Genomic DNA, 11,787 nt, shown 5'->3' on the forward strand with positions numbered 1-11,787 from the left:
AAGTAAATCTTTTATTTTCTACCTCTAACATCGAGAAAATTAAATAATCTATAAAATGTTCACCAAATCGTTAAAATTACATTCAAAAAACAAAACAAATAAAAAAACTACGGTATATCTCCAACTTTATGGATGATCGAATCCAAAGACAATTCAATTTAATTCAGAAAATTCGATAAACATTTTTGAAAAATTTTAAAATGAGGAATAGAAATAGGTTTTTCAGGTTACTCTGCAAGGCCCGGCTAGCTCAGTCGGTAGAGCATGAGACTCTTAATCTCAGGGTCGTGGGTTCGAGCCCCACGTTGGGCGATTACTTTTTAATAGTTTTTACCACATTTTGTTCAACCTGCTATTATTTATGTAATTCATTGTTACATATTTGTCCCACATGTTTTAACCTCTAGTAATATTAAAAAAATGTAAATGTTAAATTCTACATTTTTCTTTGTTGTTAATTTCTCAGTGTATGTCTTTATGGAAGCTCTGTATCGACCCTCCATAAGGGATAAAGGCAAGTTGATAATTTTCTCGATAAACTCAATCTATCGAGTGTAACATTGTAAGGTAGTGTATGGCTTTATTCAAGAATTTAGCTGCTTTTCAACACTTCGCGTGTAGCAATGCTTATGCTGATTATCGTTTAGCTTAACTGCTTCACTGCTTCACTGCTACGGCTTCCAGCTTGGGATCAACTATCTTGCAAACCTTCACATTATATTTTACTAGTTGGGTGCAATATCGGTGAAGACAACTGGAGCCAACTAATGATTAAATTCAAGCCATTTTAAGGATACCTAGACAGCCAAGAGAGGACTTTCTAAATCCTGTGGAAAAGTAGTCAATTAGTAATAGTCTAAAAGTAATCATATATATAACAAACTCAAACATGTTTTCAAATAAACACAATTGCGATAAAAGTAAACAAAAATTGCAGTGGAAATGCAATTATTTTCTTACGTTGAGAGAGATATTGCCCGCTTTAGAAGTAGGTCGGAATCCCGGAGCCGCGGCTTCCGAAAGCAGGACGTACCGACATTCCTTTATGTTCCCCGATGTGATCCGCTGCACTGCATCTAACAATTACACTTTTAACATGTTGCTGATATTTGAAAAACTTCATTCTGCTATAACCTATATAATAGAAAGCTTAATGAGTTCTAATTCATTTTAATTACGATTCCACGTTTAATACAATTATATCAAAAGTAATTTTACAAATTCTTTAATTCGAATTATAAAAGCGGCTGGACGTAATTTTGGCGGCAACAACGCTTGCGACATTCCTTAGAAAGCGGGAGCGCGGGAATCAATAAAGGATTTCCTGGCGTCATGCCCACGCATGTGCGTCGTGTTCATTGGTGACTCATGCCAAACACTTCTCTCATGGACTTGGACAGGTGGAACCAACAATAGCTGTTCCAAAAAATCTCCTAAATTCATATTTCAAATTTACAAATTAAAATTTACCGGTAATTAAATAAAATTGTAATCTACATCCATTTAAGATAGATACAAAGGTTTAGGGTGTCATGAATTTGTTGCATTATCAAATAAATCTCAATATTAAGTATAGTAGCGCTGCGTTATTGGGCGTATGATTCGCGCAGCGGCAGTGCGGCCTGCGGGCGCGGGGTGTGGGGGAGCGGGGCGAGCGGCGTGCGGCGGCGCGAAGCTGTCCTCCGCGCCACTCTGTCCTCGCCCTGCGGCCCGCTCGGCGTCCGTCCTCTAAGCGGATGCTCCTCGCACAATAGAGCCTTGAGAGTGTCAGTGCTCGGTGCTCAGTGCAGTGGGTGTGTGGATGTGAGGCGCGGTGCGGACGAGCCGCGTGTCATGTGTCCGGTGCGCTGGTGAAGGCAGCATGTCGCCGCTCGCGCTGCTGCTGCCGCTGCTGGCTGCAGCGCTCCTCAACGCTAACCAGATCGAGGATATACCTCACAATGAGTAAGACAACTTTACCTACTCTATAATATATCGTAGCATACAGCAGATAAAAGAATATCGATTTTAAAATGAAAATTTTATCTTAAAGTGAATTTATTTCCGCAAACGCTTCATTTCCTCAACAAAAGTATTGAGTTCTGTGCTTTCATTTTACGTTATATAAAGCTTTAAGTGGAAGCATCAAAAGCACTACGTTAAAGTTTGTGATATTCCGAAAGTTGCTGTTAAAAGTCTTATACAGATGACGTTGAAATAACAATGTAATATGAAAGCATATATGTATGTTAAAAAATATGTACTCGTATATACGTAGACTAAGATTTTCTGTAGATGAATTGCTTATAGTACTTGTATGGTATGGTACTATAAATTTTAAGAATTTTATGTGCCATATATATTGCATATTCAAGTGAACATAAATATAATTACAAACAACAGAATATATGAATAAGTGTTTATCATTATTTCCACCGAGTATGATTAGAATTATAAAAACTTAATTTTGAATAGTATTATGCAAAACCGAGGTCGCCTATTGAATAATTATTTTAAATACATTAACATAGAATAGATAATAAATATTTTATGTACTCGCATATAGTCAAACATCCACAATATTTATGTACATTTAAATATCTTAAAATGTAACGAGTTGCATAACGATAATTTCGATTATAAGTTAAACATAACTTCTGAACTTAACTTAACTTAAATATATAAATTCATTAAGTTTTTATTATTCAGCCTACTTACTCCTTTATAGTACACTAGCTGTTGCTCGCGACTTTGTCCTCTTAAATGTAGAAAAATATAGCCTATGTTACTTACAGATTAATTACCTTTCTAATGGTAAAAGGTTTAAAATCGGACCAGTAGTTTTTGCCTGAATCAAATACATACAAAAACCCAAAAATACAAATCATTCCTCTAATGTAAATATAGATGAACTAAAAGATGTACATTTATATTCATATGGAACATATATTTCATAAATCGATAGTTCTAAACTGTGTCTTGTCTTGTTTTGACAGTACTCTTAATATTGTGATAAACAGTAGGTTGTAAGTATAGTACGCCGGTGCCCATGTAAATAACGAGTGTTCCCTCATTTCTTTGAAAAGTCGTCGCGTCGGCGTCACGTTGTCGTTGCGCCGGCAAGCGATACACGCGTCAAGCGTAGTAATTAAAAACTCTTCTACACCTCTATTTTCCTCAAAGTACCGTTAAAGCGTTTAGAATTAGCTTTCTAATACGTCTCAATATCGAAAACTTTATAATCATACTAATATTATAAATACGAAATTTTTGATGGATGGATGTTTCTTAGAGTTTGTAGCCTTAACAGCTGTACGGATCTCGATGAAATAGGACATAGATGTAGAAGATAGCCTGGAAGAACACATAGGCTACTTACTTTTTTTTAATATCACACGGACGAAGTCTCGGGCAAAATTTAGTTATTAAACATTCTATTTTGTGGATGGATTATGTGAGGATAAGCTTAAGAAGGGAGTAGATACAAATATTACGGCTGATAGAAATGTATGGAAGAGCAGCACATACTGTGCCGAGCCTACGTAGGTATGGCAAGTTTATGATAAAACATTCTACTTTTATTTGATTGTGGATAATATTAATATTATAAATTGTATAGATGGATGTTTGTATTTATACGGCTTAACGAATCTTGATGGACTTAAGACTAAATATAAAACATAGTTTTTCAGAACACATAGGATATTTACCTAGTTTTTTTAATCCCGAGCAAGTCGCGGGCATAAGCTAGCATATGATCTAAATTTGGATTAAAATGTTACAGGAAAAGTGTTACAGAGACGTAATAAGATTTTGAATAACATAACATAAATTATAAATACTTTATCTATAGTTTTATTTTTGGGAGATTGGATCTACAGTAGTTTATTTTATGTGATTATTTTCCATTTCTCGGTTTAAAGACGTACAGTAAGGGGAGACATTTTACGTCCATTGTTAAATGTCTTATTGTGTGTAAAAGCCAGATTCTAAATTGTTGAGCTTTTTTATTGTCTGTGCATATCTCTTGTTTACTTTAAAACGAAAGACGTTTAACTTCGTACCAACAATATAAATTTTAAAATACTATTGAAATTAAACTAATATATCATCACATATATATTTGACTCGAGAAACAATTCTGATCATCGACGCCCATGGACATCCCTAATGTCGGAGTGCAGATGAGTTGACGGTTGTTGAGTAAAAAATCTATTAGTTATTCACTACATAACTATTATAATTAAAACTATTACACGTCTTTACTTGTAAATCACAATAAACAAAAGCATAATTAGCTTTGTTCAATATTATCGTACATTCAGAATGAATGAATGAATTTACGTCAGGTATCAGAATGATCAGACCATTGAATATGCTACATAATAGATAGGATACTAATGGTATGCCACAATGGAAAGTAGCTGACATTAACTTCATACTATTGAGTTATTCCTTATTTATAAAAGAATATTCTTACATTAGATTAAACATTCACACAATTTAATTGTTACTAAATCATATATAAAATCAATTAAATAACAAAGAATTATTTTCATTTTACATCCTCTTTGAAAAAAACCGAGTTATGTTTTATACTCGGTTTACAATCGGAATTAATAAACAAAAGAAAAAGAGTTATATATTAAAAGAAAGTAAAACTCCACTATCTTTAAAGATTCCAATAGATAACAGACGTCTCGCCGAGTTATTTAGATAAAGAAGCAGTATCTTTTAATGCTATCAGACGAGGCTAGAGGAGTCGCCGTAATGGCCGCCGAAAGAGCCGCCATTTGCTAAACGAAAAAGTTCACAAGTGACAGTCCGGAGTTCAGAGCTTGATCAATTCGTGATATAATTCGATTTGATCCCGCATACAATGGCATAGAGCTAAATAAGCATTACACCAGCCATTTTAGTATATTTTAACTAACTTTAATTCAGTTGACGCATCAATTCAGTACTTCGGTGCTCTGTGACTTTATACTTACGTCAGAATTGTTACTTGTTCCAGTTGCCTATGATTCTCATCTCTGTACATTACCCATCATATTCGTGTCTCTGAAGTACGTGGGAGTGAATCACTAATTGGACTACACTCCTACTCCACTCCTACGCTCTAACTGAATCATTAATTGGAAATCAGTGAAATGTCAAATGTGCACCATATATGTAACTGGAAAGGATAATGTTGTTTAGTTGGTATTACCGTGGGTGGTCTGTGGGCGGTAAACGACCGCAGTATGTGAGTGGGAGTCTCAAATCGTAGTTGACTGACCTTTCATTTTTCATAACATACAACAATCTGTTCTGAAAACCGTGAATGAAAAAAAATTGAATTGATTTTTGGTTTGATTAAATTTTTATTGTTGGATTGTTGCCAAAAAATACTTTAAGGCTGTTTAATTTTTATTTCGTTGTATGAAATGAAAATACATTTATAAGTTAATACTTTATTCGTGTTTTTTTTGCGTCTTTTTATTGTTTTTTGCAAAATAATTTTATAAATGTAAGATTTTTTAAACCAATTCGTAGAAATGATCTTTACTATAAAATCTTATACAATTATAGTGAAATGTTAATCGCTGAGTTTAAAGAATAATAATGTAGAATTTTCTTGTTTTTTCAATAGAATTTCTAACGGAGCAGTCGCTCTCATAGCCCTAATTACGCATAATTATCCTCAAAACTCTCATTTTAAAGTTATAAAATCCGATCAAAGGACACATGTTTTATTACTTGAGACTGAGCGCACACCTTTTATTTGACTAAACTATGGCACAACTTATGAGAGTGTCGACTTTTTTCGCAGCTTATTCAACTGTTTAGTTGCACAATTAAAAATCGAGTAGTGTGCGCACCTCCATTGAAACTCATAGGAATCAAAGCGCACTAAAGTGGGTGCTATATTTTAGACAAAGGTGTGCGCTTAAACCAACCTCACTATGGCGAGGATCAAATGTCACGAAGGTGTTTTCCATTAGAAAACCAAGAACTCTCTGTATAGTGAAGAAAGATTCTTGATCATTGAGGGAATAACAAAAGGTTACTTCAGCCGGTTTTCATGGAATACGAACACAACCAATCAAAACATACTTATGAATTGTTAATGATGATATTTCGTCGGAACTTTGCTATTGATTGCTTTAAAAATAACTTTAAAATCCAACACTCCAAGGTGTGTGTTACTTTGTTGTATTGTAACTTCACTATATGAATAACATTAACAAGCTCACGCTGCGTAACAGGCCGATATCGACCTGACGAGGTATTTAAGCTGGCGCGGACGAAAAAAAACTATGTCCCTCTCGTTAGTGCGAAACAGTTATCTTAAGTGTGTACATTACATTACATAAAATGTATACATTATGTTTCCACAAATTTAAAGAAATTTAATCTATCCTAGTGCTGGTGGGTCTAGAAAGACCAGCCACGCAATGGCGGAAATGTCATTGGGGGCGCATTTTAACCCGTCTAAATGCATAATTCTTATTAAAAACAACTGTTGCTGGCAACTTTGTCCGCATCGGATTTAATTATTTTGATTACTTTGTACCTATTAAGTGCCTGCAGGCACTAGCCTCCAGTCGTTCTGGCCGACATCCTCTTTAGCAGTCACGCCCGCGCCAGTGGAAATACGACGCTCGGACAGAATCGCACGGCCAAGTGGAAATTAGGGTCAAAGCCCACTGTATACGTACCTTAGTTTTGCACTGTTCGAACTGAACAATCAATCTGTACAAATTTTAACTATCAGTTAAACTGTACAGTATTTGTCCTAGTTTAAACTCGAGTTAAGAAGGTAGTGTTTTAGTATAACTGAATAAACAGTAAAACAACGGAACAAAGATTTTTTTATACACGTTCTTTTATTCCATTTGATTAAATACATTTTAATGTAAAAAATTATTACGAATGAGGAAGCTTAAGTTTTTAAAAGCCCGTTATTAAATTTTAATGAATCCGTTTGAATTTACCATAATGCAGGAGGAGCGAGCTTCCCCATAATTCTCGCACACAACGGACCGTGAAATATAATTTGTCAACATCAAAGCACTTGCTTTCTATTTAAAATTCAATTTATTTATCATTTTTTTTCATATAAATTCATCTAACACTCAACAAATGATTTTGTTACATTTCCGAAGTGATTTTATTTAATAAAAAAATCTTTAATTGTTTTTTTTAATTCAAAAATTACAGTCTTAAATTAGATAAATTTAATTTTTTAGCTGTCCCCATTTAGACGTTAAAAACCCAACTAAACTTCTACCTACATGGGCTGTAAACTGATACCGCAGTATATAACAAATATATACTGTTATTTATGTCTCTAATATGATACTTGTAACGTGTAACACAGTATTTAACGAAAAAAAAAACATATATCGACTTGTAAAAGCCATTCAAGTCACTTTAATATCGGAGCAAATACTCTGATAGGATTACTGGGATGTCCTTCGAGGTAAAGATTTCTCCTTGCGTTTGGAAAACCTTACCGGCAGTTTTCTTGCTATATTTGTATTTAATTTAATACCCTAACATGTCAAGTAATCGGGAACATATGTTCTAATTCAATTATACTGAATATGTTTTTTTAAACATTGTTGTTTATAATTAAAAACGTCGTCTTTAGAAAATTGACATTTTCTGTGAGAACTTCGCGAGTTGGCGCGCTTTTTGATAAAATATTTTTTTATTGACATGTTGTTTTTATTACTTGGTTTTTAGTTCTTTTTTAATACGGGTTTACAGCAATTGAGATGAAATCTTACGTTCTTTATCAATTCTTGTATTTTTTTAAGTGAATACAAATATTAGCATGTTACACTGCAGTATAAAATTGTATTAAATAGGCTGTGTGAAAAGATTTCCATGTGAATTAAGCTGTAAGTCGTCCAGAAGCAAATTGAGGCCGTTTTTATTGGTCCAGCCGCGACCGCCGCGACGGTCGGCGGTCCTTGGCCCGTGCAAATAGCCAAATGGAACTAACTAGTTATGATCTGCTTCCACTACGTAAATATTTGCGAGGCGGCAGGCGGGGCACATGTCAAAGGCGCCGGCCGGAGTATTGATCTGGAGAGGGCGCGCGGGGTGCGGGCGGGGCGAGCGGAGTATGCGGGAGAGAGGAGGGGCTCGCCGCTGCGTACTACGGAGGCTGACTTACGTAAGGGCGAATCGTCTGACACCCCGTCTGCCGGCGCTCGACGACGCTGATTAATAAAACAAGCGGCATATCGGAGGCTGGTGCAGCTCACCGCGAGATATCGCCGCTCTCATCTCTAATGAACTTCGCTTAAGCACACCCTCGCCTCGACTCTCCTGGCTATCTTACACAGATCGCCGCATCTCCCTCTTTCGACGCTCAATCAGTTATAACTTGGGTAATGGTTGGAAGACTTTGTTTTCTAGTTAGTCTTTATCTCCCCAGATGTAATCTCGAATGCAAAGTTCATATAACTGACATCTTTACATTGACACTACTCGCTTCATTTCTTAACCAAATTAATTAAGATAGAATTATTGGTAAGGATATTTTACTAAAATGTAAGTATGATATATAGAATTCTTTTCATCGATTGACTATTTAGGTTTCATACATATATGTAGAGACAAAAGTGACCCCAACGACACTTTCAAATATGAACTCACAGAGAACATCACATAATCTAAGTAAAAAAAGTCATCTCACTATCTTGGGAAAAAATAAAATGTTTGACAAATATTAAAGGACTTTTTCATGCCCTTAAAGTTCAATCCTTTATTAAAGTAACAATGTTTTTTGGTCGCAGATGAGGTTTTCCAAAGTATTACAGCGGTTGTAAGAACAAACAGTTTTCAGTAAAAGCGAGGGAAAGCTTTAGCAAAATAAAGAATTAAATACCCACAAAAAGTTTTGACGCGGAAAGTTGGGAGAAACCATCGCGCAAGCTTCTTAGAAAACATTTCAAACGGGAAAGACATTAGTGTTAAAAAGCTTTATTTTTTAATTTTTATAGAAAATTACTTATTGAGTGATGCTTAATAATGGAATTTTGATAAAAATTAAAAAAAAGATAAACTTCTCGGAGGATAACGTTTTCTCAAAAACACTATGGCTTTTTGTGTTTGTTTTCTATAACTCATGTTAATTTTAAAACTAAAGCTTGATCAAAGATAAGTAATGATTTCAGAAAGACAACATTACAAAATCAGGTGAGAGGTAAATGTAACGGAGAGTCGGCAGCCGGCAGAGGGCGGCAGCGACGCTCGCAGCTTTAGGGTTAAACCGATTACCGTAACAAGATCTTCCGAGATTCTCGTTTCAATTCGCTTTTCTTGTGTTTTTTTCTTAAAGCGATCACGGCCTCGTAAAATAACGTGACATCTTTGTCAAGTTCCGAAATAACTTCTTATATTGTTTTTTGTCGGGTATATCTAATATAGTCGTCGTGATTCTGACTTTAAATAGATTTATAAATAGCTAATTTAGTTCAGATATCCTTCTTTGACGTTAGTGTCTAATAATTATTTCTTACTATATAATTTATAACACGGCTAAAACTCACGTGGGAACTTTCGGTGTAGGCACCGACCAGTTTCATACTAAGTCTGGATAGAAGAATATGCAAGAATAACTTACCTACTTTGCAATATCTTGAAGATGCCGGGAGCTTCGAGCAGACATTTGAAAACACCTGACGTCGACCGACGAGCATTTTAAATCATTTTAAATTCCAAACTTCTGCCGATGACGGCCGAAATCCCGCCAACAATGGCGGCTAAACATTCCCTGATTGCTAATGAGCACATTGTGAAACAACTTGAATTAAACGAAACGGAATAAGGAAATAGCTTTTCAGTGACGGTGCCTAACAAGGAGTATTCGTAGGGAAGAGCTGCTTTGTTTTTTATAAATAGAATTTCATTAGCCGCTGATGAATGGAACTGACGTATTATGCGATAAAATATTTTTCATTTGAAGGACATTGAATAGGTTACTAATTCCGAGAGTGCAAACATTTTTTTATCTATTTACAGCAGCAAAGCTTACATATTTAAACTCAGAACGACGGGAAATTATTGTTAATTTTAGAACGATTAAACTTACTATGATATAATAATTTTAAATGCTGGCAACATTTGAAATTGTTTGTAATTGGTTTTGTTAAGGTGGCAATCAAATAACAGATGACAGTTGTCATTAAATGGTGGAATGATGCACTTTGTAGTCATGGGCTTAATCGGACATCTGCAAGTGCGCACCGTACTAGTACAATTGGGAAAACGTACTAGTACAGACTTATAGTACCTTTAGTACTTCAGATTTGTGAGAACACATAACATGATTAGTATATAACGAGGGTTATAGATTACTTCATATCAAATTTTAAGCATGGTCAAACATATGTTATTAGCGAAAATAAATTTAAGTTATAAATATTTTTATCCACTTTTATTACATGCTTCAATCTAGCTAATATACAATCAAATAAAACAACGAAGAAGCGAACACCGATATCGTGTAGTACTGTACTAAAAGTGCCAAATGTCCGATTAACAGAAGCCGTTCGGTAACGTTACTTTCAGTACAGTGCCGAGTAACATTACTTTTTAGTACATCGTACCTGTACTACCCAAGACTACTTAGGATGTGCGCACATATAAAGTTAATTGGTTAATCTCTGTAAATGTTTCCAATCTGGTTAGATAGTGTTGTGCAGTTTTCACTAATGATTGAAGAATTGTGTTTCTAATATTACGCAATTGTTATTTCATCATCTCCGATAAACGCACGCCCAGAATTGATCAGTTACCATGTGTATGATCTACCTTCAAAATTAAATTATGCAAGCCGCTCGACACTTCTACATGCATATATTTAGCTCAGTATTCGCTTAATAAAATGTTAACGTTTGAAATGAATTAGGGTCAGACAGGTCAGGTTACAAAGGTCTACGATACAAAAGTCTACAAAGGTCTACGATACTCGTAGCGATAGTGGAGTTGAAAATAGATGACCTATTAAATATAAGGTAAAGCTAGTACGAATTGAAATCCCTAGGAGGAGGCCTCCTCCAGGCTCGCGGATTACGGTCGGTGGAGTTACGATCGAGGTGGCGTCTTGCATGAAGTACTTGGGCCTCATGCTGGACGGTCGGTGGACCTTTGAGGGACACTTCCGACAACTGGGGCCCAAGCTGATGCGTACGGCTGCGGCACTAGGCAGGTTACTGCCGAACGTCGGCGGCCCGAAGGCGAAGTGCCGGAGACTGTTCATGGGCGTCGTTGGCTCCATGGCGCTTTACGGCGCACCAGTGTGGAGCGGCGCCCTGAATAGACGGACGACGGACATTCTGCACCGACCGCAGAGAACGATGGCGATAAGGGCGATCAGAGGTTACCGCACCATCTCGTATGAGGCGGCCTGCGCCCTGGCCGGTTCTCTGCCGTGGGTGTTGGAAGCGGAGGTGTTGGCGGCCGTTTTTGAATGGCGCGAACGCAGAAATCTGCTCGACGGATCTCCGCCTTTAAGGGCGCAGATAGAGTCCTTTCGGGCCGAGAGGCGGAACATGGCAGTAGCCAGGTGGCAGCGCTGCCTCCGCGAACCGCGTGCTGGTGCCAGGACAGTCGGGGCGATCTGTCCAGTGCTGGTGGACTGGATGGAGAGGGGGCATGGGGCGGTGACCTTCCGTCTGGCGCAGGTGCTGTCGGGGCATGGCTGCTTCGGTAGTTATCTGTGCCGGATTGGGAGGGAGCCGTCCGCACAGTGCCACCACTGTGACGATTGTCCCGAGGACACTGCCCAGCACACGCTGGCGGAGTGCC

The 11,787-nt window shown here is 36.8% G+C and overlaps 1 non-coding gene across 1 annotated transcript; it reads left to right on the forward strand.

Annotated features, from left to right (window-relative positions):
* Positions 1-239: 239 nt before the first annotated feature.
* Positions 240-312, forward strand: Trnak-cuu. The gene has a single exon. It is a non-coding gene; the product is annotated as a tRNA-Lys (tRNA).
* The last annotated feature ends 11,475 nt before the right edge of the window (positions 313-11,787 follow it).

The sequence above is a fragment of the Papilio polytes genome, unplaced genomic scaffold (genome assembly GCF_000836215.1).
Source record: "Papilio polytes unplaced genomic scaffold, Ppol_1.0 DF824047.1, whole genome shotgun sequence".
In the NCBI taxonomy this organism is placed as follows: Eukaryota; Metazoa; Arthropoda; class Insecta; order Lepidoptera; family Papilionidae; genus Papilio; species Papilio polytes.